Below are 21700 nucleotides of genomic sequence, written 5' to 3' on the forward strand. Positions count from 1 at the left end.
CAGGATATTATGTACCGAGTTTGGACAGTTAGAACTCACTGCTATTATTTATTCATGCCACTATAAATTATTCTTCTCAAAATGAACCTAAGTCACGTAAAAGCTGACTTGGAAAGTACCAGAGGCCCCTCTTTTCCTGAAGCATGTATATTTCCTTGCTAATAAACTTCCTGCCTAAAAATGGAAAACCAAAGGCTTAGGTGTTTAAAATCAATGACTTGGAGGTACAGTTGAAAGTGCTTAACTTTTGCTGTGTCCCTTTTAAGGCTCTAAATTTGTCAGGGGCTTCAATTGTTCCAGCGCTGCAAAACAGCACTGCTGAAACATGTGAATAATTTCCATGCTAGTGTAAGCATCAGATTATTTTTGAAATAATTTTTTTTTTTTTAATGCTTATTTTGTCCTGTCAAAAAATACCCAACAAGGCACTCTAGATGCGCAGCAGTTTTGAGTAACTACGCATGGTGTCACTTACAGCAAGGAAACCAGAAGCAGTCAACCAGACCGAGTCAGCCCTCTGCACAGTGAAAAGGCTTTTGGGACTCAGATGCTGTTCACATTCCCAGTGTGATGGAGTCTGCTAGAAACTGTGCTGTAACACCAGTTCATCTTACGCAAGCCTCCTGATAGGTAACAATGTCGTCTCGTGGACATTGTTAACAGGGGTTGGATTTAAACCAGGGAAAATGAGGTCTGAACATCTCCCTGGGAGTCGTTATAACCAGCCAGAATCTGGCACTGAATTATCATTAAATTGAAGCCATTTCAAGATGCCTCTGTGGTGGTTCATTCCCACAGACACTTCTGAAAATAGTGGATGAAAAAAAGTTTTCCCCTGTTAAAAGTGGAAAAAAAAAAAAAAAAAAAAAAAAAAAAGCCCCAACCAAACAAAAACCCCATCAAAACTCCCACATTTTGAAAGCACGTGATTTTGAAAGACAGCTAGTCAGAGGTATGGAGGATGAATTCACTGGAGCAAAACTGAGTTGCACTCATAGGCTCAAGGGCTCTTGGGCTAATCCTGCTCCCACTGAAATAAATGAATGATGCAATGTCCTCTGAAGCTATCAACATTGTTGCAGAGTTAAAGCCAAACTTTTTCAACACATGGTCCTTAAGCATAGACTGCGTCATGCCCCTCAGCTTCCACAACAGCTCTACTGGTACCTCAGCATGTTGTGGGAACCAAGTATCACACAGAGCCTTGTCCAAACCATGAATGAGTTGGAAATTTTCGGTAAAAAGTTATATTTCTCACTGTATTTAGTACTTTCCCTAAATTACAAGAAATGTAGACATAAGCAAAATTTTGGTAGGTCTTTGGTGAACGCAGCAGACAGTCTCAGCTCTAACATGCTCCGAGATATTTGTGCTACAACTTCTGTATCTGACTTACACAAACACACGGGTCAGAAGCATTGCGTTCTGAGGCTAACTGCCTGCTCAGATCTGTGACAGCTTTATTGTCATACCATGGGAGAAGTAGATACCTCCTTCGAAAATAAGTTGAAATTTACTCTGTCGTTACTTTAGGAATCTCTGACATTTCTTTGGGATTTTCTGTCTGCAGCTCCAACAGATGCTGCTGAGAGAAGCAATTCTATTGACAAGTTTCCCCTGGAGCATGCTGTAAATGGTATGTCATACCTCTCAAACATTCTGAAGATACATTCTTGTTTCATTTATTTGGCAAAATTTATCTCATAGATGCAGGAAACATACACATAGAAGAAAATTATTATTGTTACTTAACTCACATAAACACTGATGAAGGTATTGGTAAATAAAAGAGTTGGTTTCTACTGATTGCAGCTGCCATAAAATGTCTTTTGAGAATTGTTTCTCCAGAGACTTCAACAACATGAGACAAGCAGTTTTGATTTAATCTTAAAGATGTATATATTTACATCGTTTGATAACTCCTTCTATACTTAGACATATCCCTCTCCTTTTTGTTTCAGGACAGGACCAAAACCACCTGGCCATTGACCACCTGTCAGGTTATTCTAGCATTATCTTTATCTGTTGTTAAAGCTTGAAGAGACAGAAGGTCCTCCAGACTAAAATCAAACAAGATCAATATTTGCAAACTCAAGAAGATCAAATAATGTGAACAAGCATCAAGAGACAGATCTTTGATGGACATAAGTTGTAACCAATGGTGTATACCAATTAAGGGCATGGCCCTTGAACTTTGGAATTTCTTCTGTAGGACCTTAGCTTTGAACTTCTGAGATCCCTATTTATCTATTTCCTTGCAGAGAATGTTTCCCACTTAAATAAACATTCTCAGGGCTCTTTGCATAGGACAGGGAGTCCAGGATTCAGATTCACTCATGATCTTGCTGAAATTAGTCATTTATTCTTTCAATTATTCAGCTATATTTACGTTTGCTATCATTCTACTGGGTTTTGATATTTTTTTTTCTTTTTTTTTGTTTTTTTCCCCCTCACGGTCAGGACGTGATCCTGGCAGGAAAGGGCAGCACAACCAAGACAGCTGTTAAAGAATTATCTCACTCATTAGTTTCACACTGGAAAAGTAAATATGCTAGCAAATGTCTTACACGTCTGTGTTTATTTGTGAGCAATAACTAGTTTGGAGAATGTCTACGGCTGTGACTTAAGAGCAATAAACCAAAACAAGACATGGTGGAGCAGGGCATGCCTGGAGCCACGCAGAGTTCAGTCCCCGATGCTCCCTCCTGTCACACAGGAGACCCTTCCTGGCCACGCTGTCCACAGGGGCAGATGTACAGGCAGAGAAGAGGCCACTTGGTAATATCCCTTAAAGAGATGTCAGCAGCGCTCCTAGTTTTTCTTCTGAAGTACTTGGAGACACAGACACTTCCATTTAAGCCCAAAGCCATCTGAAATGTGTTTGTTTACAGCCAATATTTACAGCTGACAGACATGCCAGATCCAGCAAGACACCACCTTCCCTCATCTCTCCAAGTTTCAGTATCAAATCATACACTGTGGTCTGGATTTCTTGAAAAATTGAATTTGTGAATGGACCACAGCCTTCTGTACTCTGCCTGCCCCACTGGCACATGGTTCATAATCAAAACCTTGACAGACCTGCTTGCATCTCATCTGGTTTTGAATTTTCCATAATTGCCTCAATCTTAGGCCATAAAATAACACTGTTCACTATGGACAAAGGCAGTGCAATAGTGCATACTTCTCTCATACTCTTCCTCAAAGGCGGCTCACCTTCGACCTGTGAGCATAATCTTCAGAGGACACAGAAAATCAGGCCATAGCTTGGTGTATGCAGCCATTCTGGCCATGGCTCCTCCATTATTAGTGTCAGTAAAATATTAATTCTAGAGTTTTAATAAGAGGTTTTGCTATTTCCTGGCTAGTGTACAGCTGAGGTAAATTATAGCTGCAAGTACACAATAGCTTAAAAAAACCAAAACAAAACCCAACAAACAAAACTTAGATCAAGAAAGATCATTAAGTTTGGATGGTCAGAACATGAACCATAAGCAAGTAGCAACTTCTCAGGATAATGAAACTAAGGGGTTTACCTCAGAGCGGACATCAGGTTGATGTGCATAAAAGGGAAAAAAGTACAGAGCTGTGAACTTTCAATCATTTAAATATTCAGCAAAACCCCTGAGTTCTTCTGCAGTTTCTGCTGGCTTTTGGTGGTGGGTTGTTTTTTTTTTGTTGTTGTTGCTGTTGTTTTTTTTGTTTGTTTGTTTGGGTTTTTTTATTTGTTTGTGTTTTGTTGTTGTTGTTTGTCTGTTTGTTTGTTTGTTTGTTTTAAAATAAAAACAGTTGTCTGGACCATTCAATTTGCATTAGTAAATGAATTATGCACAATAGCTGAGAATCACACTGTGAAGCGATGCTTTCAATAGAATACAGGATGTACTGGATTAGGGAAAATTTAGACTACACAAAATATCAGCTGTTTCTTTCAGTAAATTTGCTGCAACAGGACTTTTTTCCTAATCCTACCAGCTGAGACTTTCTGAGTCTGCATCCTTAAAGTTGGTTTTATTATTATATAATAGGAATAAAAAAACCTCATAAACCTTGATTGAATACAGAACTAGGCAATTCAGGGATTTTCCTGTGACTTATAAGATCACCTTTTTAAGCAGTTGTTGAAGCATCCAGCCACTCATGGTGCCAGGATAGAAACCTGCAGAGCCAGTATCTTACACACAGCCAGCCACCAGCAACAGCAGCAGGGACAGAAGAGAAGGAAACCGGTGAGGTTGTTCTCACAGGAAGTTTTAATTTGCTGCTCACCTCTAAGTGGTGCAAGTTTGTAATGGCAGTTGTAGATGCACACCTGACAAATTATGGTTGGATAAAAGAACTTCTCTTACAGGGAGCTGCACCACTCAGTAAATCTACCAGGATGTAAGATGGAGATGGTGATGATGATTATGGAAATAAACAAAGCCAAATAAAATATATACTTTAATTTGAAAGGGACCCAAATGGAAAGACCAAAGCTGTGGAAGTGCCCCTTTAATGGAAACTAAATACGTTAAAAAAGTCTATTTATTTTTACTCTCTCACACACACACAAAAACTCCCCCAAAATCAAGCTGTGTTTATCTCTACTAACTTCTTTTGGATGTTGATAGTCCAATTTTCTTTATTTGATTTTGATATTTGCTAAGAGCACCCAGCTGACAACTGCAAAAAGGCAAGTATCCAGATTCCCAAGCAAACGGACTGCATTGTGTTGGCAATGGCTGTCTTTTCCACACTGACCTAGAAGGGAGACCTCTTGGGAGAAGAGGGTTGAACGTAATGTCACACGAACGCCATATTTTTGCAGCTGAACTGCACATCATTCTCTGTACACTGTGTTTTTGCAGCTGGAATACCTAATTTGTCTTATTATCCACACCGTATAGGATCTCATGCAGAATGCTGTTATGGATATATCAGAGCAATACAAACGTATATAAACTATTATAGTACATTTTGCCTTTTTTGTTGTTGTTGTTGTTGCAGGGAAAAATTGTCTCATTCAAACTGATGTAGGGCAGAGAATCACCTATTACAGATAAGTGTCTGCTGTAGTGACACGGACAGCCTAGCCATCCTGCTGAGCTTGTTACCCCACTGGGTAACTTAAGTACCGGTAGGTAGCTTTACTAGTTATGCAAGGATTCAGCACGTGCACTGACTTGGCTTAATGGGGGCCAAAATCTCAGTGAGGGGCTCTAAACATGCATTCAACTCTCAGCTAAAGAGCAACAGGGAACAGGATGACTGGCAGAGAAGAATCAGCCTCAGTGTTCAGACCCTAAAGCTTCAGCTTTAACCATGTGGAAGTGTGGAGGCACCCGCTGCAGGCAATGCACACCAGTGACTGCAAATTTTGCAGACTGGAAGGCTGCAAATCTGGAATTTGTTCCTTCACCTCACTTTTAAAATGTTTTAGAAAGCATGAGGAACGCTGTTCTTAAAGGCCAGGAAATTTCTATGGCCAGTTCAGCGTTTTCCTGTGGCTTAAAAGTGTCCAATTCATCATGAGCTTGTATTCAGCCTCAAGGGCACCAGCCTAAGAAAGTGGAGAACAGTGCCAGTATTTTGGGGGGAAAATTCTCTAAAATCAGGTTTATACCTGTGGCTGGTTTTCACAAAACCAATACAGATTATGTGCTTTTTGTGCCTCTGATGCTTCATCTGCACAACCAGCCAAATGTTAATCATGATTTTTCTATTTCTAAAGGGATATCCATTCTTCTGAGCACTGCACAAACATGTTATAGACTGCAACTTAAATGTCACATTGCACAAAACCATCTTCTTACCTACAAAAATTCCTGTCCCACCCTAAATCTCTGGGCAAACTCTCCCAGCCCCTAATTAAAAAAAAAAAACCTCAACAACAAACAAAACATGAAGATGGTTATATCTACTTATCATTGCCTAAACAAAATTCAGTTTAAAAGCAGAACTCAAGGAACTTTGCAAAAGAACGTGATTTTGTGCTGGATGTCTTTTCTGTAGTAAAACCAGTATCTCTTGCTTTGGTGGGCTCATGCTACTGACGGGACAGTGGCACCACTGCGGGATGGCAGGTGAGTAACTGAGTCCCTTCTGCATTGCACGGAGCCTCATTTGTAAGTAAAATTTCAGAGAAAGATACAGATCATAGATGTGAATCTTTGTGAGCTGTAGTGCCATAAGGAAAAAGATCTGGTGAAGCTACATGGATAGCTGAAAATTAAGAATAACCTTTCCTGGACATTTATTCATCTGAAGCATTAACAGAGAACACTGAAGAGCACCCGAAAGAGTTTCACACCAGGATGTAGCTGCCTAGTCATTGCCAGAGTTCTTTCGAGTCAGTAGTACAGTCTGTTCCTCAAAATACACCCTGGGATAATAAAGCCTCCAAGCCAATGAAACAAACAAACCCCAAACTCATTTAAAATATTTACATTGCTATCTGCTTATCTTCACTTACATCAGCTACTTTTCACTCAGATTCTCATCTTGTTTTGGTCACTATGGAAACTGCATAGGTTTTAATTTGAAAAGATTGTAGTACTAAATGCTAATTGAATATTGATTGCTTGGGAGCCTCCCAAATGTCTTTTTACAGACTCTTGGAAACATTTACTAGGCATGGGAAGAGACTGAAACTTGTGGAAAATGGGGGGAAAAGAAATCACCTTCCCTAATCCCCTGGTTTCTATTGGAGAAGATGAAATATATTTTACTTTACAGATAACTGGTTTGAGAAACATAATCAGGTTTGAGTTTAGGGTTTTTTCCCTACCCATTTCCAGTGTTTCCTATTTAGAAAATATGAGTCTCATGGACATACATAAAAAAACCCCTCAAACCTGGAAACTATAGCTCTTTTTATTCCTTTGCTCCAATTTGACAGTGAATTTCTCTCAGGGCTTCTAGATTTAGCCTCACACACTCTTTTCCCCTAGGTGCTCTGCTATGCCTTTGATGCGAATTCAGAAGCTGCATCTAATTTTAGATGCAAGAAGAGACTGTCTGAAAAAAAGATTATATAAAAAAGGTCAAACCAGATTCCTTTAGCCTCTGAAAAAGGGATGACAGCTCTTACAACATCACATGGAAGACAGAGGGTTGCAATGCGCAGCCAAACCAGGAGGTGTAACAGCAGATTTTCACTTTCTTTACTATGACTATTAATCTCTTTAATAGAGGCAAAGCTCTTTCAGGCCAGACATCGATATGAATTTTGCCCGACACTCTGCTGTTCCTGGCTTAGCATTGTTAATTAATAGGTCTGCGGCTAAGTGGCAGGCTGAGCCCCTGTGGTTATTAGCATGGCAGCTCTAGCTTGAGGAGATGATGCCAAGTCATTAGGTACTGTGATAGTACAGGCTTAGCGTCTCCAGTGCGCTGGCCCGACGTCCAGGAGCTGAAATCCGAGAGTGCTAGCGTCAGCAAGCCTGGCTTGTTAGTCTGATGCCAAAAGCCATCGTGCCATTATTGGCTCAGCACTTCCACTTGCTGAGATAAGGTCCGCATACGCATCTCACTGAGGTCCCTTGCTCAGCACAGTCATCCTGCTGAGTTAAAGTGAAGTGCTTGCGGTTTTACTGAACACGTGTAGTTTACTGTTTTCATGCCAAGAGGTTAACAAACCTTGACAACTCAGCTGGTCCTTCCTGAAACCTGACAAGTCCAGGGACAGGAGTGGCACAAGTGCTCTTCAGTGTTTGAGGGCAAGACTTACTGACAACAGATATGCCTTCAAGCCAGTAACCCTCATTGCTTCTAAGGGACTTAGCTCTTACACTGGTCTAGGGAGAAAAACAAATCCTGAGTATGAACTGCAACCTGCACTGCACTCTGTGAAGTGATAACTTCACCTGACCACAGGATTACCTGAAAGCTACAAGCCCCTCCTAAAACAGCTTCTCAAACTGCAATTTTATTTCACTTGAGTCTGAGCAGACCTCTATATACCTGTGGCAAGTCCAATGCCGTGTCTGAATGGCTCAATCCCCACCAAGTCTAGACACATAAAGCCCTCTGTACTCCTTGCCCAGGGTTACTCGAAAGTGCCCTCCCAACTCATTCTGCAGGGCAGTTAACCTTGTCAGGGGATTTTTTTTTTATTTTTTTTTTCCTGTGTGTGTATGTATGTATGCCTTTTCTGGTGCTGTAAGGTGTAATATTTCAGATGTAACTTGTATGTTCAAAGCAAAATACTACATTTGCTATCTTTGCATGCTAGCTTTCAGAAAAAGAAACTAGTGTCTCTTGAACATTTTAACAAATCAACAATTCCAAGTACTTTTCCTCTAACAGCATAGAAAACAAAAACCTGATCACCTTTCTCCTTGCTTGGTTCTGATGTTTGATGCAATGACTAATTATCTGCATTCATTTATTCAACCTAAACTGGGAGAAAGGCTTCCTGATTTCAGGGGGTGGATGGCACACGTCAGGACGTGTCCTGTGGGTCTGGAGCCTCCCTGGGGCTGAACACTGAAGGTCCCGGCTCCTGCAGACCACCTCCAGCACAGTCTCTCCCTTCACCTCAGAGAGGAGCTGTTCCCACCCCAGATACAGGCAGGTTTTCATCTATTGAGAATGGCTGGATGGAAAAATGCCTCCACATTTTAAGGCCGGGATGGACTCTTACAGTTGTCAACTCTAACTCTCTGAATAGCACCTCAGGCCCTGACGACCACACCAGAAAGTCTTGTTTCGAGAGTATGGTTTCTGAATATAGAAAATCTGTTAGGAAGTTATCAAGTCTTGCTTTAAATATGTCAAGTGAAAGTGAATAAACTAAGAATCCAGGGAGGTTGTTCTTCTAGTTACTCAAATTCATCATTAAAAATTCACATCAAATTTCAAGTTTGAACTTGCATTTCATAAGCTTGCAAAAGCTGCATCTTGAAATACCTCTGCTAAATTAGACAGCTTGTTAGGATCAGAGATATCCTCTACCAAGACGGCATTATCTGCCATCTGCTGTGGAAGAGGCAGGTCAGGCATTTTGTGAGCCCTCTGCAGGCTTGGAGAATCATGTCTGAAGCTGCTTGCTCATGCACATCCAGCTATCACCAGGCTAGGGGGGTTATTCACATGCAGGAAAGAAAGATGACATTGCAATGAACTATAACATTTCATGGGGAATTTCAAGACATAAGGAGAGAGAAGAGACAAAAGGCATTCTAGCAGTCTTTTTTTTTTTTTTTTTTTTTTTTTTTTCAGGGCAGAGAGAGATGCATTAGTTTCCTTACATCTACAAACCTTTTCTGGGCAACAATGTGAGACTTCCCATCCTCACTTCTGGTTCACTCTTCATGACACCTTTCCAAATATTCTAGATCAAATATTCCCCACTGAATATCTGCAAAGACCAGGCAAGAATCTGGAACAACCCCAAAGCTGTGCAATGGAGATGGGTCCCCAACCCCTTTCCTGTTCAGCTGGAAATGTAGTGCCTTTTGGGGGAGAGGGAGAGAGGACAAGGCGACTTGAAAGTGGAGAATAAAATATAATAATGGAAAATATTTAATGAATTCCAGATGATTCACCAACCGCTCAACTAGAAATGCAGAGGGGAACTGACAGACAGAGAAGGAAATGCAAATTAGATAAGCAATAAAGCAGCAGAGCTGCACAACCACAAAATCTCTTCAGATTTCTCAGAAGTCAGAGTGTTTAGACTTGACTTTGAATTGACATAATGGGCACATTTTACTTGATGTCTTACTAGCAACCGAGCCAAATCACAGTGCCCTTTAGTGCTCCAGTGTTCTAATAAGCATTTGCTTCAAAGCAGCAGTTCAGATCTCCCTGTGAATTTTGTCAAGTACACATCATATCAAAAGATAAGCATTTGCCAAAGCCTTTCTTCAGCCACAAAGTAGGGGGAAGGTTTGTTTAAAGAATGTCAAGTTGCACCTGCTGGCTCACACTGGAAGGATGAAAGGAACGACTGGAATTTCTGTCACAGTTGAATTTTATTTTTCATTTCTTGAAGTATTTTTATCAATGTGAAAAGACTTGTATTGCAAAACCAGAACATTGCTGTAAGCCTATTCAGGGCCCTTCAAATGGGAAGATAATAGATTTGTGGCTAATAAAGTGGTACTAGTCTATGAAGCAAAAGAATGGAATAAGGTTGGCATGTTAACAAGATGTGGATGCCATGCATACTAAAGCAACCTAAAATATTGCACGGGCTTTGCTATGTCTAAGCTCAGACTTTCAGTACATTAGCCCATAAATTTACAGTAAACATGAGATCATCCTTTTGCCCGCATGGGCAGAGCAGTCAGGGCCCATAGCCCTCGTGGGGTAGTTAATTTCCCACTAGATAAGATGGGGGAGAGGAAGTTTTGTTTCTACCCTTTAATTTCACCCAGAGTGACTTTACCAGCGCAGGAGAGGCGGCAGCAGGGATCGGCCGCAGCCGGTGTCCCCTCTCGGGGCTGGCAGGGAAGCATGGCTCTGGGGCAGGGCACGTCTGGGGCCTGCCCCTCGCACAAAGCAAGTTCACAGGCACGTAGTGTAAACAACACACCACCTCAGATGCCCGAGTTCCCTGAGCTTAGTGTCTGTCTGTGGTATAAATTGCGAGCATGTGCACAAAATAAAATACTTGTTTCTATAAAACAATAGATTCTAGGGGGAGAAAGGAGAAAAAAAAAAAAGGACCTACATTATGGTAGATTTGTGTGAGGATGAGCATGCTGCATGGGCTCAGTCCTCCTGTGCCTGTTTCTGTTTTGCTGTCCAAGGAGAGAACATCACCTCCATTCCTAGCAGGGGTGTTTGGCAGTGAAAACTCTGAAAGGAATGAGGTGCTGAGACCCTTTTGCAGCTGAGCCTAGAGCCACAGCAGATTCACGTTAAATAGGATAGTCTACAGTGAGATGCAGACACTAGACCTATTTAATAAACCTAAGCTATTATCTCAAGAACACACGGAAGATCAGGGAGTAGAAAACAGGGCTGCCTTTCCTGCAGTCCCAAAACACTTTTCCTTTCACTCTGCGACATGGGATTACAGAGTGGAGAGTAACATTAGGCAGCATAACTCCAATCAGCTAGTTTGAGAACAAGGCACTCAGAAAACCAATTAGAGGCACTTGTCTGTTTTTTGTCATCTACATTAACAATTGCTTTAAAAACCATTTCCCAGGTTTTGTCCTTTTGCTGTTACAAAGTCCATTTACAAGTTATTACCCGTTTTCATCTATGCACTATGTTGGGAAAGATCAAGTTGCTCCTAATTTGCAAACAACTTCTTAAAAGCTACTGATTACTTCAGAGGTTACCTTGCTTTCACTTAGCAGGAGATTGTGCATAGTAAGTGTCTCCTAAATCCAGCTGGCTAATAAGGAGGTGAAAAAGAGTTACCAAAGCAAATACAACTTTTTCCTCTTTGATTGTTAAAATGGAATGCTATAACCAGCCCTCAGAGACCAGCTGTGCCCTGGAGACATAAACTGTCTTCTCTAAAACGTCAGCAGAGGAGACAGGTAACCCAGAACTACTGATGGCAACACACACAGCATTTCTCAGTTAAGTTACTAGCTGTAATTAGAACTTGGCTCAAACCAAGTCCTTGGATTGGGTACAGCAAAACTCTGCTGCGGTTTGAATCCAGACACAATATTTAGACACGATCCAATTCCCAGTTCAGCCTTGCATTGTGCTCACTTGAAGGGGATGGGACTCATCTCTAATTCAAGCCAGCCTGATCGGAGGCTATCCAAAGTTGCCATCTGCTGATGGATCTGTGGCCTGATGAAAGAGTTTGCTGTTCTGTCTTGCTCTTCCAGAAGGAGACTGAAGAACCAGCAATTTCTGCAGCTGTTTTTTTTTTTTTTTTTTTTTTTTTTTTTTTTTTTAAAAAGTGAACCCCCCAAACTAAATAGTTATACCCACATCCAGTTTATCCAGCTTTGTTTTTTTACTGTTTCAGATTTATAAACAGGCTAAAACATATCACACATACCTTCACATCTCAGTCTCTTGAACGCATTCCCAACATGTGTACATTTCTAACTATACATGGAAAAATTTTACAGATTTCACCCAGGAATTACTAATTTCATTAATCCACATGCCCTTCATCTTTTAAAAAGTAAACATTATTGCATACTCATAAACTGAGGACTAATGTAGTGAATTTGCCTAGCTAACAGCATTAAGGACTGTCACATGGTGGCCTTAAACTCAGCACAGTGTCCTGCACCACAGGAAGTTTTTTCAAGGCACAGTCTTCCCTAAGCTCTCTAGGGGACAAAAAAAAAACCTCTTTTCTTTCCACCTGCCAACCCATATCACCTTGCTGTTTGCTATGCACTACACTGTACAGCCTAATTTACACTTTACATATTAGTTCACTACACTTTACCCTGTGGGTCTCCCAAGAGGCACAGCCCTGTCCCAAGCAGAAAACTGCTCTTGATTTTCCAGCCTTTGGAGACCCAGAAAACCCTGTGTCCATCATCATAACCCTGAAAATCTGTGCCTAGAGGTACCAGGCTAATGGGAACAGGATGAGGGGATTCTACAAACTACTTGTAACAGAAAGTAAGGGTAATAGAGGTGGAGGGGGGAAAGGAAGGAATTGGAAAACAACAAAATATATGAGAAACCGAGTGACTCTTCCTGCCCTGTTGTTCCTGGATGTACTGAAAAGCAACACATGGAGAAATAAGCTCTCCTGATGCTGATGTCTTTTTGGTTTTGGAGGTCTTTTTAGGTATAACCATGTATTTTTTGCTTGTTTGTTTCTGATGAACTCAGATGCTGTTAGTAAATCCCTTTGATGATGAATCATGTTCATTAAACTTTTCTATTTGTAACCTAAATTCCGCTGCTTATAAGGCTTACATGACTCAGTGTCCCCAGTCTGCTTTTAGCATCCACCAAACAGTTTTTTCAAGCTGTGCCAAGGATGCAGGGACAATAACATCAATTCCAAAGGTGCATATTGTAGTAATGACCTTCATTAAATAGATAGCAAAATAGAAGGAAAGCTTTATTAGCATCCTCATTAGGAGAAAGAATGTAATGTCAGCCCACAGATTAAAACATACCATACAGCAGAGGAACCTTAACATGACTCAGTCATGGGATAAACTTTGGCTGAAGCTCACAATGTGTTTGATGACCAATTCAATCAGCCAGGGGGGTTCCAGACAAATTTGTAATTATTTTAATTAGTCTACGTTGAGGGGGAGGGGTGGGAAGAGACCAAAAAATTAATGGGAAAATACAAGCCAGTTCTAGTTTGCTCACATGTCTTTGTTACCTTCAAGTATGTCATGCACTCCCCCCTCCCTCCTTTTTTTTTTTCCCCCTCCAGTGGCAACACTTTAAGCACCTGTGTTTCCTATTCCAGCTCTACTTTTTAAATCACATGTACGATTTTGGAGGGACTTTCTAAAGAAAATTATTTCCAGCATTCTACCTTGTAGCATCACAGAACAGCACATCTCGAGTCCTGACACAGTTTAAAAGTTGGCAAACTGTACCATGGGATCTGAAATCCATGAGCCAACTTCTTTAATAAAGAGAATTCCCATGGAGGCACGTCCTGTTACAAGTCCACCTTCCTAAAGCGTTCCCAGATTGTATGAATTACTCCACCTTTAATTCCTTTTAAAACTACTATATCTTCTCTCTCATACATTTCTGGGCTTAGGACCTTCAAGGCACAACTATTTTTGTTGATAAATTATGGAAGTAGATAAAATATCATGATGTTCTAAGCATTTTCTTTTAACAGTTCCCAAACATTTATGGATTTTTTTTTTCTCATTATACCCTTTAAATCCTGTTTGTTTTGCCTTACAATTCTCTAACTAAATAAAAAATATTTAGCTCAGTCACACACTCATCCAACAGCATTTTTCTAAATTATGACAGAGTAATTCTATTTCAATTGTAACTCTTTCAAGGACCTTATTTTCAACTATTTTACACTGGGCTCCTAGTAAGGTATTTGCACATTTTTGAGTCTTGCTCATGACAAAGTCAACCTACATATTCAGAGGGACCACTCATCCACTATTTCTGAGTGTCTAGCAAATGGACTATGGTAAACAACAAAATACTTCAGCCTAGACAAAGTTTATATCTGGGAACTTAAGTAAGGAAGCCCTAAAAGAAAGATTGCTATATCTACACAATTTTGGTGGCTTATATTGGAATGTGCCTACAAGAATGCCTGATTGCACACATAAATCAGCCATTTATACATCTACACAACAAGCAAGATTCATGTATGTCCCATAGTAGATACACATAGAGTATGTGCTTGTGTAAGTTAAGGGCATGCAAGGTGAAAATGAAAATTAAAGGGCCTGTGCCAGAAAACGTGACTTGTACTGATTATCACATACAATTTCATTAGAGCAAGGCATTTTCCATTTTACCTTTAAGAACATCACTCCTGATAGGAATCATTTGTTTTCTTTTGGTCTGAGATAATGGACCCATGTTGGGATTAAAACTGAAAAATCAAGGGATGCACCTTTTTTTTTCTTTTTAAAACATTTTAATTAGAAGAGTTGCCAAGCTCACAGTGCAATATAAAAAAGTAATTTGTGGCAAAACATAGGAGGCATTGCTAAATTAATTTTTATGATGTAAAAAACCTGCAGTCACCAGGGGGACCAATCAAGGGACACCACACTGTTTGTTTGTCACTGTTACACAGATTTTAACACAAAATCATGTTCCTCAGAGTTACTTAGAAGCTGATTATTTTGTGAAGTTGCCATTGCATCAAATAAAGAACACTTCTCTGTTTCAGCAGTACCCACAGCCTGATTTCAGTTATTTCTAACACGCGTGAAGAGCTCCCTTCAGAGATTTGTTTGTTTTGTTGGCTTTTCAACAAGAAGTTTACATAAATTCAAACATTTTAACTGAATTCCTTCTGTTTTCAATTACAAAAGATCTTCGGGAAGCAACTATCAGAGGAGATTATGAGTAACCTTTAAAGTCCAAGTGAAAGTAGGTTGGTTAAGTGTCAACTTGGAAATCCAATATGAGAACTGGTGGCTATAATCTCCAAATACTTTCAGTGTTCATAGGAATTTTTATGAAAGCAGAACTGAAAAAAAAAACCCACACCACTCCCATAGTAAATATTACCATATGTGTGAGAAAACATTACTGATAGATTCATTGTGTTTATGATTTCCAAAACTCATATTTCCTCTACTTTATTTTTGGTGACTTAACAGGGGACAAGTACTTTCTGATTATTTATCCTATTTGAGATTTACTGAAGATGGTTGTGTTGCAGCATAGTTTCTGTCAGCAACCGACTCCATAATCATCAAAATTTATACTAGCCTAAATCACATAAATGAATGTTAATCCTTCCTTTGCAGGGCATTTCTTGCCTAGTTGTTTGTCAACATCTATACCATGAAGGCATTCATTTTTTTCTTCATATAGAATTAGGTATTTTCTACATCCTTCTTAAGGATTTAAAAACTTTTGATTCAGTTTGGCCTTTAAAGGGATCAATAACTTACAATGATGGCATGTTTGCTGTGGACAGTTTATGGACCAAGATCCTTCTGTGCAATTCAAAGAGGTTTCAACATTTTCAAAGTGCTACTAAAAGCTGCAATAGCCTTTCTGTTTCTTGGAACTTGATGAGGGTGGACAGATTAGGACATGCTTGGAAACTTGCTTGATGAGTTGTAATTCAGAAAGCTAGTATTTGCCAGGTTGGGAAAATAAGGGGGAAAAAAAAAAAAAAAAAAGTGGAATGGTGAGTTATATCACTTTTACTGCTTTGGCTGGATAAACCTAGAATTAATACTTTCAACCTGTAGTAATTATTTAGTGTTTGATCAAAATACATGCTTGGTGTTCTGTCTTAGTGTAAATAGGAATTATACACGCATATGTAAAAAAACCCCACCCAAACCTACTACTACAACACTAAAACTAAAAGCGAATTACATGAATTACAGTTGCCCTTTGCAGTGTTGACTCAGCCCCACTGATAATATTTGTGTTATGGTACAGTCTGTAATTACATACTCTATTTTCTCCCCTAATAGGAGATCACCCATAATCATTACACAGGACAGAGGACAGAGGTGTTGCTGAGGATTGACTATTTGACATTTTTCTGTATCCTTGCTATTTGGAACGTGGCCCTGTGTTGCTTTCATTGCATGCAGTTTAAATTCTCCTTTCAGTCTACTTACATTTAAAAAAAAAAAAAATGTTTGTACTTCATTAAAGCACATTAATAGATAGAGATTAAAAGATCACCAAGGCTAGTTCACTACTGATGCAGGCACTTAGTTATTTTAGCAGTAATATGTCCCTGTTTTGGTCTCTTTACTTTTACTGGAGGGTGCTATGTAATTTTGCTACTCTTTCAGTTTTCAGTCAAAATATAATTATGGACAGTTTATGTCCATTCCTTGTTGTGCATTGATCTTTCACCCTAGAGAGGTTTTTTCCCCTCCTGGATTTAAAGCAAATAAAGTTATAGATAGCAAAAATAACTTCTGTCAAAACAGCAAACAAGATTAATCCGCAAATTAATCCAGAGAGCTTCACCTCTAATCTGCACTGTAATCCACCTATCCACCTTTCAACAATGCCTGTCATCATATCATCTGTTTATGATTCATTTACATCACAATTTATCTTACAATTCTCCTATTAAACATGCCTTTTCCAATCTTTTTCTAGTTTTCATGACTGAAATTTATGAATGTCAGGCTGATGCACTATGCTAGACAAAGAATATATAGTATCTATATGAATCTATCAGTTATTAATCTGGTTTGATCTACACTGTAAAACCTGTGCTATAATGAAAGACTTTTTCCATCTATTCAATGTGTTTAATTGTTCTTTCAATATTCTACACTTTTTTTTTAATCCCTCAGTAGTACAAATATATGTAGATACATGAATTATTTTTGTCTCCCCATTTTAAATGTGGGTATTACATTTGCTATTTTCCAGATGTATCTGGCTGTCTCAACATAATCCTTGTTACCAGGCCTACATCTTCCTTTTCTAATTGTTTCACACTCCTGGGACAACGTCTGTTCAGTTTACCTAAACTGATTATCTCCTTCAGTTCTGGGGAGCGTGGGAAGTTAAGGCAAACTTTTTACTTTTTTTTTTTTTTTTTTTTTTTTTTAAATACCACATCCAAATCAACACCTGTGCTGTCACTGCAGCATGAAAGTAGCTTCATTTATTTATTTATATAGCTGAAAAGCCTTTTCTTACCTGTTTTAATATACAAATTGTAGCTGAGTTAGACTTCAGCAACTCCTACTTTATCTTTACATGTATCACCAACAAAGATTTTGGAGGTAAGAATAACTATCTCCAAACCCCAGTATATGGGGTAATTACAGACATTCTGGGTCCACCCAATATTAGAATGCCAAATATTAATTTAAACTTTGAGTCATTTAGCCTACTAAAGTCTGCCTTTCTTAAAAGACTGCTTTGCTATTTATGGACTACGAAGTTTACAGACAGAAGAGCTTTCTCTAGACACTAATGACATAGAGATTATTCCCATTTCTAAGATCAAGATACTATTAATTCCTAAGAGTACTTCATATCCTGTGTTTGATACAAGAGAAACAATGCTCTTACAGTTTAATTTCACCTACAGACAAGGAACAGAGTGTGAGTAGATGAGCAAATTTTCTTTGAGAGGAAGATTTTGGGGAGTTACAGATAGGTTCCTCAAAGTAGTATCACACATCTTTACACATAAGTGAGAGCAGAGACTTAGTCTATGACAAGCATCTAAGGAATACAAGAGAACTGCAAAAGACCAATATAAATTGTGTACAACATATACTCTTCCCTTGAAGTACAAAGAAAAAAATATTATTTATATAATCTCCGTGTACAACCCAGGGGTTGTAATTTAAATAAGCATTTTGTTGTGATGAACTTCATGTAAACATACAGTGAGACATAATTTCCCCCTCTGTGAAATTTCACCTCAAACAAGGCGGAAGACAAAGAATTAGAGGTTGAACACAGACTTTGTAAAGGCCACAGGCAGATGGCTAGCATGAAGGTGGCAAAACCCAGCTCAACCCACCACTTTGGTGCCCTACTCTGCAGGCATCCACAAAACATACAAGGCTCTATTGGTACTACAGCAAGCAGTACATGAAGGTACACGTGCATTCTCACTGAAAAAATCTATAGATTCTGCTGTCAGGTAATTTAAGTTTATTACATGTCAATATCATCGCTCAAAAATGTTTGTAAAAGCAGTTGACATGCAGTAACTATGCTATGTGTTTCTCCCCTCCTCACTAAAGCTTATTTACATGAGGGAAAGTTAAGTCAACTAAAAGAACCCATTTTCTTTTCCAGTGTAACTGATGGTGTCCCTAATACATTCCAGAAGAAAACATCACTGCTCAAACTGTCTGTGAGAAAGCTCCATTTCTGCTGCCTGTTAGTTTCCATTTTACAGCTGGTCTTCCTATTATTCCATATCTGTCATGGTCAGACATGGTCCTGTAGAGGGAAGCAGCTCCTCAGGTATTTAGAAACAGCCTCCAGAAGGGTTTGGAACAGGACCCCATTCTTAAATGTAATTTTTCACTCAGATTTTATCTGGTGCTGAATAAGATGTCTGTTGTGATTTTTACATTTTAATCTCATATTATTTGATATACTGCAGTGACTTGACTGTCTCCCTTTACAGGATATAGACACAGGCAGAACAACCTTTTATAAAAAGACCATAGTTTGTCTCTGGCAGGATATTTTTCCTACCTTAAAAATCTGGGTATCGTTCAGATTCAGTGACTAATGTCGTAAAATAAATGTGTGGAGTTTTAACTTGCTCACCAGACGATAACTTGATGGGACAAGTAGAATACTGTTTTCCCTCTCCAGGAGGGAATATTACTTCATCTACTCTGAAAGCTGGTATAAGAAAACAAGTACATCTTTATGTGTATGCATGGGGAGACAGGGTAGATTTGCTGTCAGAAGACTGTATAATGCCAGAGTACGTGGAAAATAATACTATTCACATGCTAGAACATAACTTGGGCCAACAATCATTAGTAATGTAAAGATAAATAAGAAGTCATATATGAAAATGTAGGAGAAACTCCAGTGGGTCAGTTGTCTTCTGGCCCAGAAACTAGCAAATTAGTTCGGCTTCATCTATATGATCCTTGCTATCTTTGGTAGTCTGTGTCAACAGGAGTGATCTAGAATCACCTTCAGGACTAACATACACAATTTCCATGTATGCTTCAGTTCACAATGAGCATTTTATGCAAGGAAGTAAATAGACCACTAAGCACATGATAAACATTTGCAAAGTGACTACTGTGTGCACTAACCTGCCACATATTATCATTATTACAAACCATATTCAGTGGATGGTTAGAGTTAACGATTGCTCCCATTTCAGACTTCTAACTCAAATTTAATTGTAACTGACAAAATTGAGTGTTTGCACCTGCTGAACTTCAGACCACTGCATATCTTGAAACAGAACAAGAACAAGTCACAGTTACTGCATCTTGTTCATATACCAGTGTTTCTGACAGCAGGGTTAAGAATAACTGAAACTAATAATAATAAATAAAAACAATAAGAAAAGATACCTCAAATCAAACAAACCCTAAAACATCCCAATAAACAGTGTACCACAAAGAGAAGAAGAATATTTGATCAGAGCTCACCTTTAGAACAAAAACTGAAGAGTTGGTTAATAAAGACTGAGTACAAAAAGATTCTCTTCAGTTAATTTCATTTACCCTTCTATTAAAGTCCCAAGCTAATTTTTTCCCAGTGAGGTCTAGGAAGCAAAACAGCTCAACAACGCCGACTCTAAGAGCAAAAGAAACTACTTCGCTTTCCACGCACACACATACATATACATATTTTCATATGTACATATTTTATGTCATTCTTTTTCTCCAACACCTTTGCTTTTTCTGACATTTAATTAACAGTATGTCTCTGATGTCAAAACAAACATAAAATATAGCTGCATGTAAGGAATGCAAACCCCAGTTAAGATGAAATTTTGGATATAACATAAGACAAGCTTTACATTTTCATTGTGAAAATACTCCAGTTTATAAAATATTCCCAGATGTGCTTTTGACTCTCTAGATCTCTGTCTTGAAAAACTACAACTTAAATTAAAAACTGCAATATTCATCTGTGGAGGAAGTTTCCTTCTTGGAATTTTAGACAATATTTACCACTGACCTGATTGCGCTGACTTTGGTGAAACTCAGGGTGAGATGGAGCACACCATCTTGAAAGCATTAAAACTGTGGGAAAAATTCAGACAAAATTAATTTTTCTTTTAATTTACACTAAGGAGCAATGATCTTAATTTTGGACATCTTGAATCTACCCCAGGAAGCTTCAAAGATAAGAATTTTGAAACAATAAAAAAGTCAACATTTATTTATGGTCAGATTCCAAACCCCAATATTGAGTCTACTTCCTCCCTCCCAGTTCAGTAGGACTATTTGTCAAATAAAATGTTACTTAGCATGAGTACATCCGAAGATAGTCTGTGTCATTTTACCATTAAGAAAGCATATAAAAAGACCTGTGCAAATATTGGTAGCTACTTGTATATAACTGGTTGCAAGTACTATGTAAAAAGCAAACCTGACTTCTCTACCCTCAATGAAACCATGGAAATAGACTTCCAAACTTTCCTCAAGACTCCAGAATGAATCCTGGATTGTTTTTTTTTCGTTTGTTGCTTTCTTTGGTTTTATTTTTGTTTGTTTGTTTGCTTTTTCAGAAATGTGACAAAAGCTTTTATTTTGATTCCTCATATTTGTTATCATAATGCTGTAGCAAATCTGAAGGTCTGCAGGGTTCTGTGCAAAGATCCCTTATATATTATTAAAAAAGCACCTGTGTGGGTACTCCTGGTGAAATGCCTTCTAATGGAAAACACTTGTGGTAAGCATACTGTGCATCCCAAAGGAGGAATAATTAAAAGCAGCTACTCATCAGAAGTAAATGGAAAATTTTAAGGCAGGAGCATCCTGAAGACAGTGTGCAGCCTTTGTTTTCATTTATTCACATGGGTACGAAACAGTGATCTTGTGCCTCCTTTAATATGCCAAGACAACCATCCTAACCCTAAGGTACAAAAAGGACACCACACTAATCGCTTTTGCTTCCTCTATCTGAATTAAGTGAAGTTCAAAAATTTTGCTAAGACAAAGGTTGTAATATCTCTGCATTTCTGTTTAAACTTTCATGCTGAAATGTCCAATAGCAAATATACTGAGATTTATTAACGTGTTCTCCCCTTCACTTGCCCTTCGGATGGAAAAGTCAAAAACTCCATGGGGACAAGATAGTGCCATCAGAAAACAGAGTCTGAGCTCTCCACATACGCCTTCAGGACACCCAGTCAATCCAGCAATGCAATTGTCTGAGCATCCCCAAGGGAGCCTAATAATTTGATATGTGCCCTATACACTTCTTGTGAAAGTAACTCATGCAAAGCACTGTTTTTCATCAAACCTAACAGGAAATTTCCCAAGTCTTCAAAGAGATCTTGATTCTGATGGGAACCCTGGTTGAGAGCAATGGTTTAAGAACAGTAAATGTGATATTAAGATGTGTGTCCTAGACAGGATTTGTATATGCTTGCTCCTTTACCTACTATTTTACAATTGGAAATGGAAATCTGTTTTTCCCCATT

General features: G+C 38.8%; 1 long non-coding RNA gene across 1 annotated transcript in view; it reads right to left on the minus strand.

The window, feature by feature from the left end:
- LOC122152947 overlaps positions 1–21700 on the minus strand; it is a 38416-nt gene that overhangs the window by 8178 nt on the left and 8538 nt on the right. The window lies entirely within an intron of this gene.

Source organism: Tyto alba, unplaced genomic scaffold, assembly GCF_018691265.1.
Source record: "Tyto alba isolate M040663 unplaced genomic scaffold, T.alba_DEE_v4.0 Super-Scaffold_14, whole genome shotgun sequence".
NCBI lineage: Eukaryota > Metazoa > Chordata > Aves > Strigiformes > Tytonidae > Tyto > Tyto alba.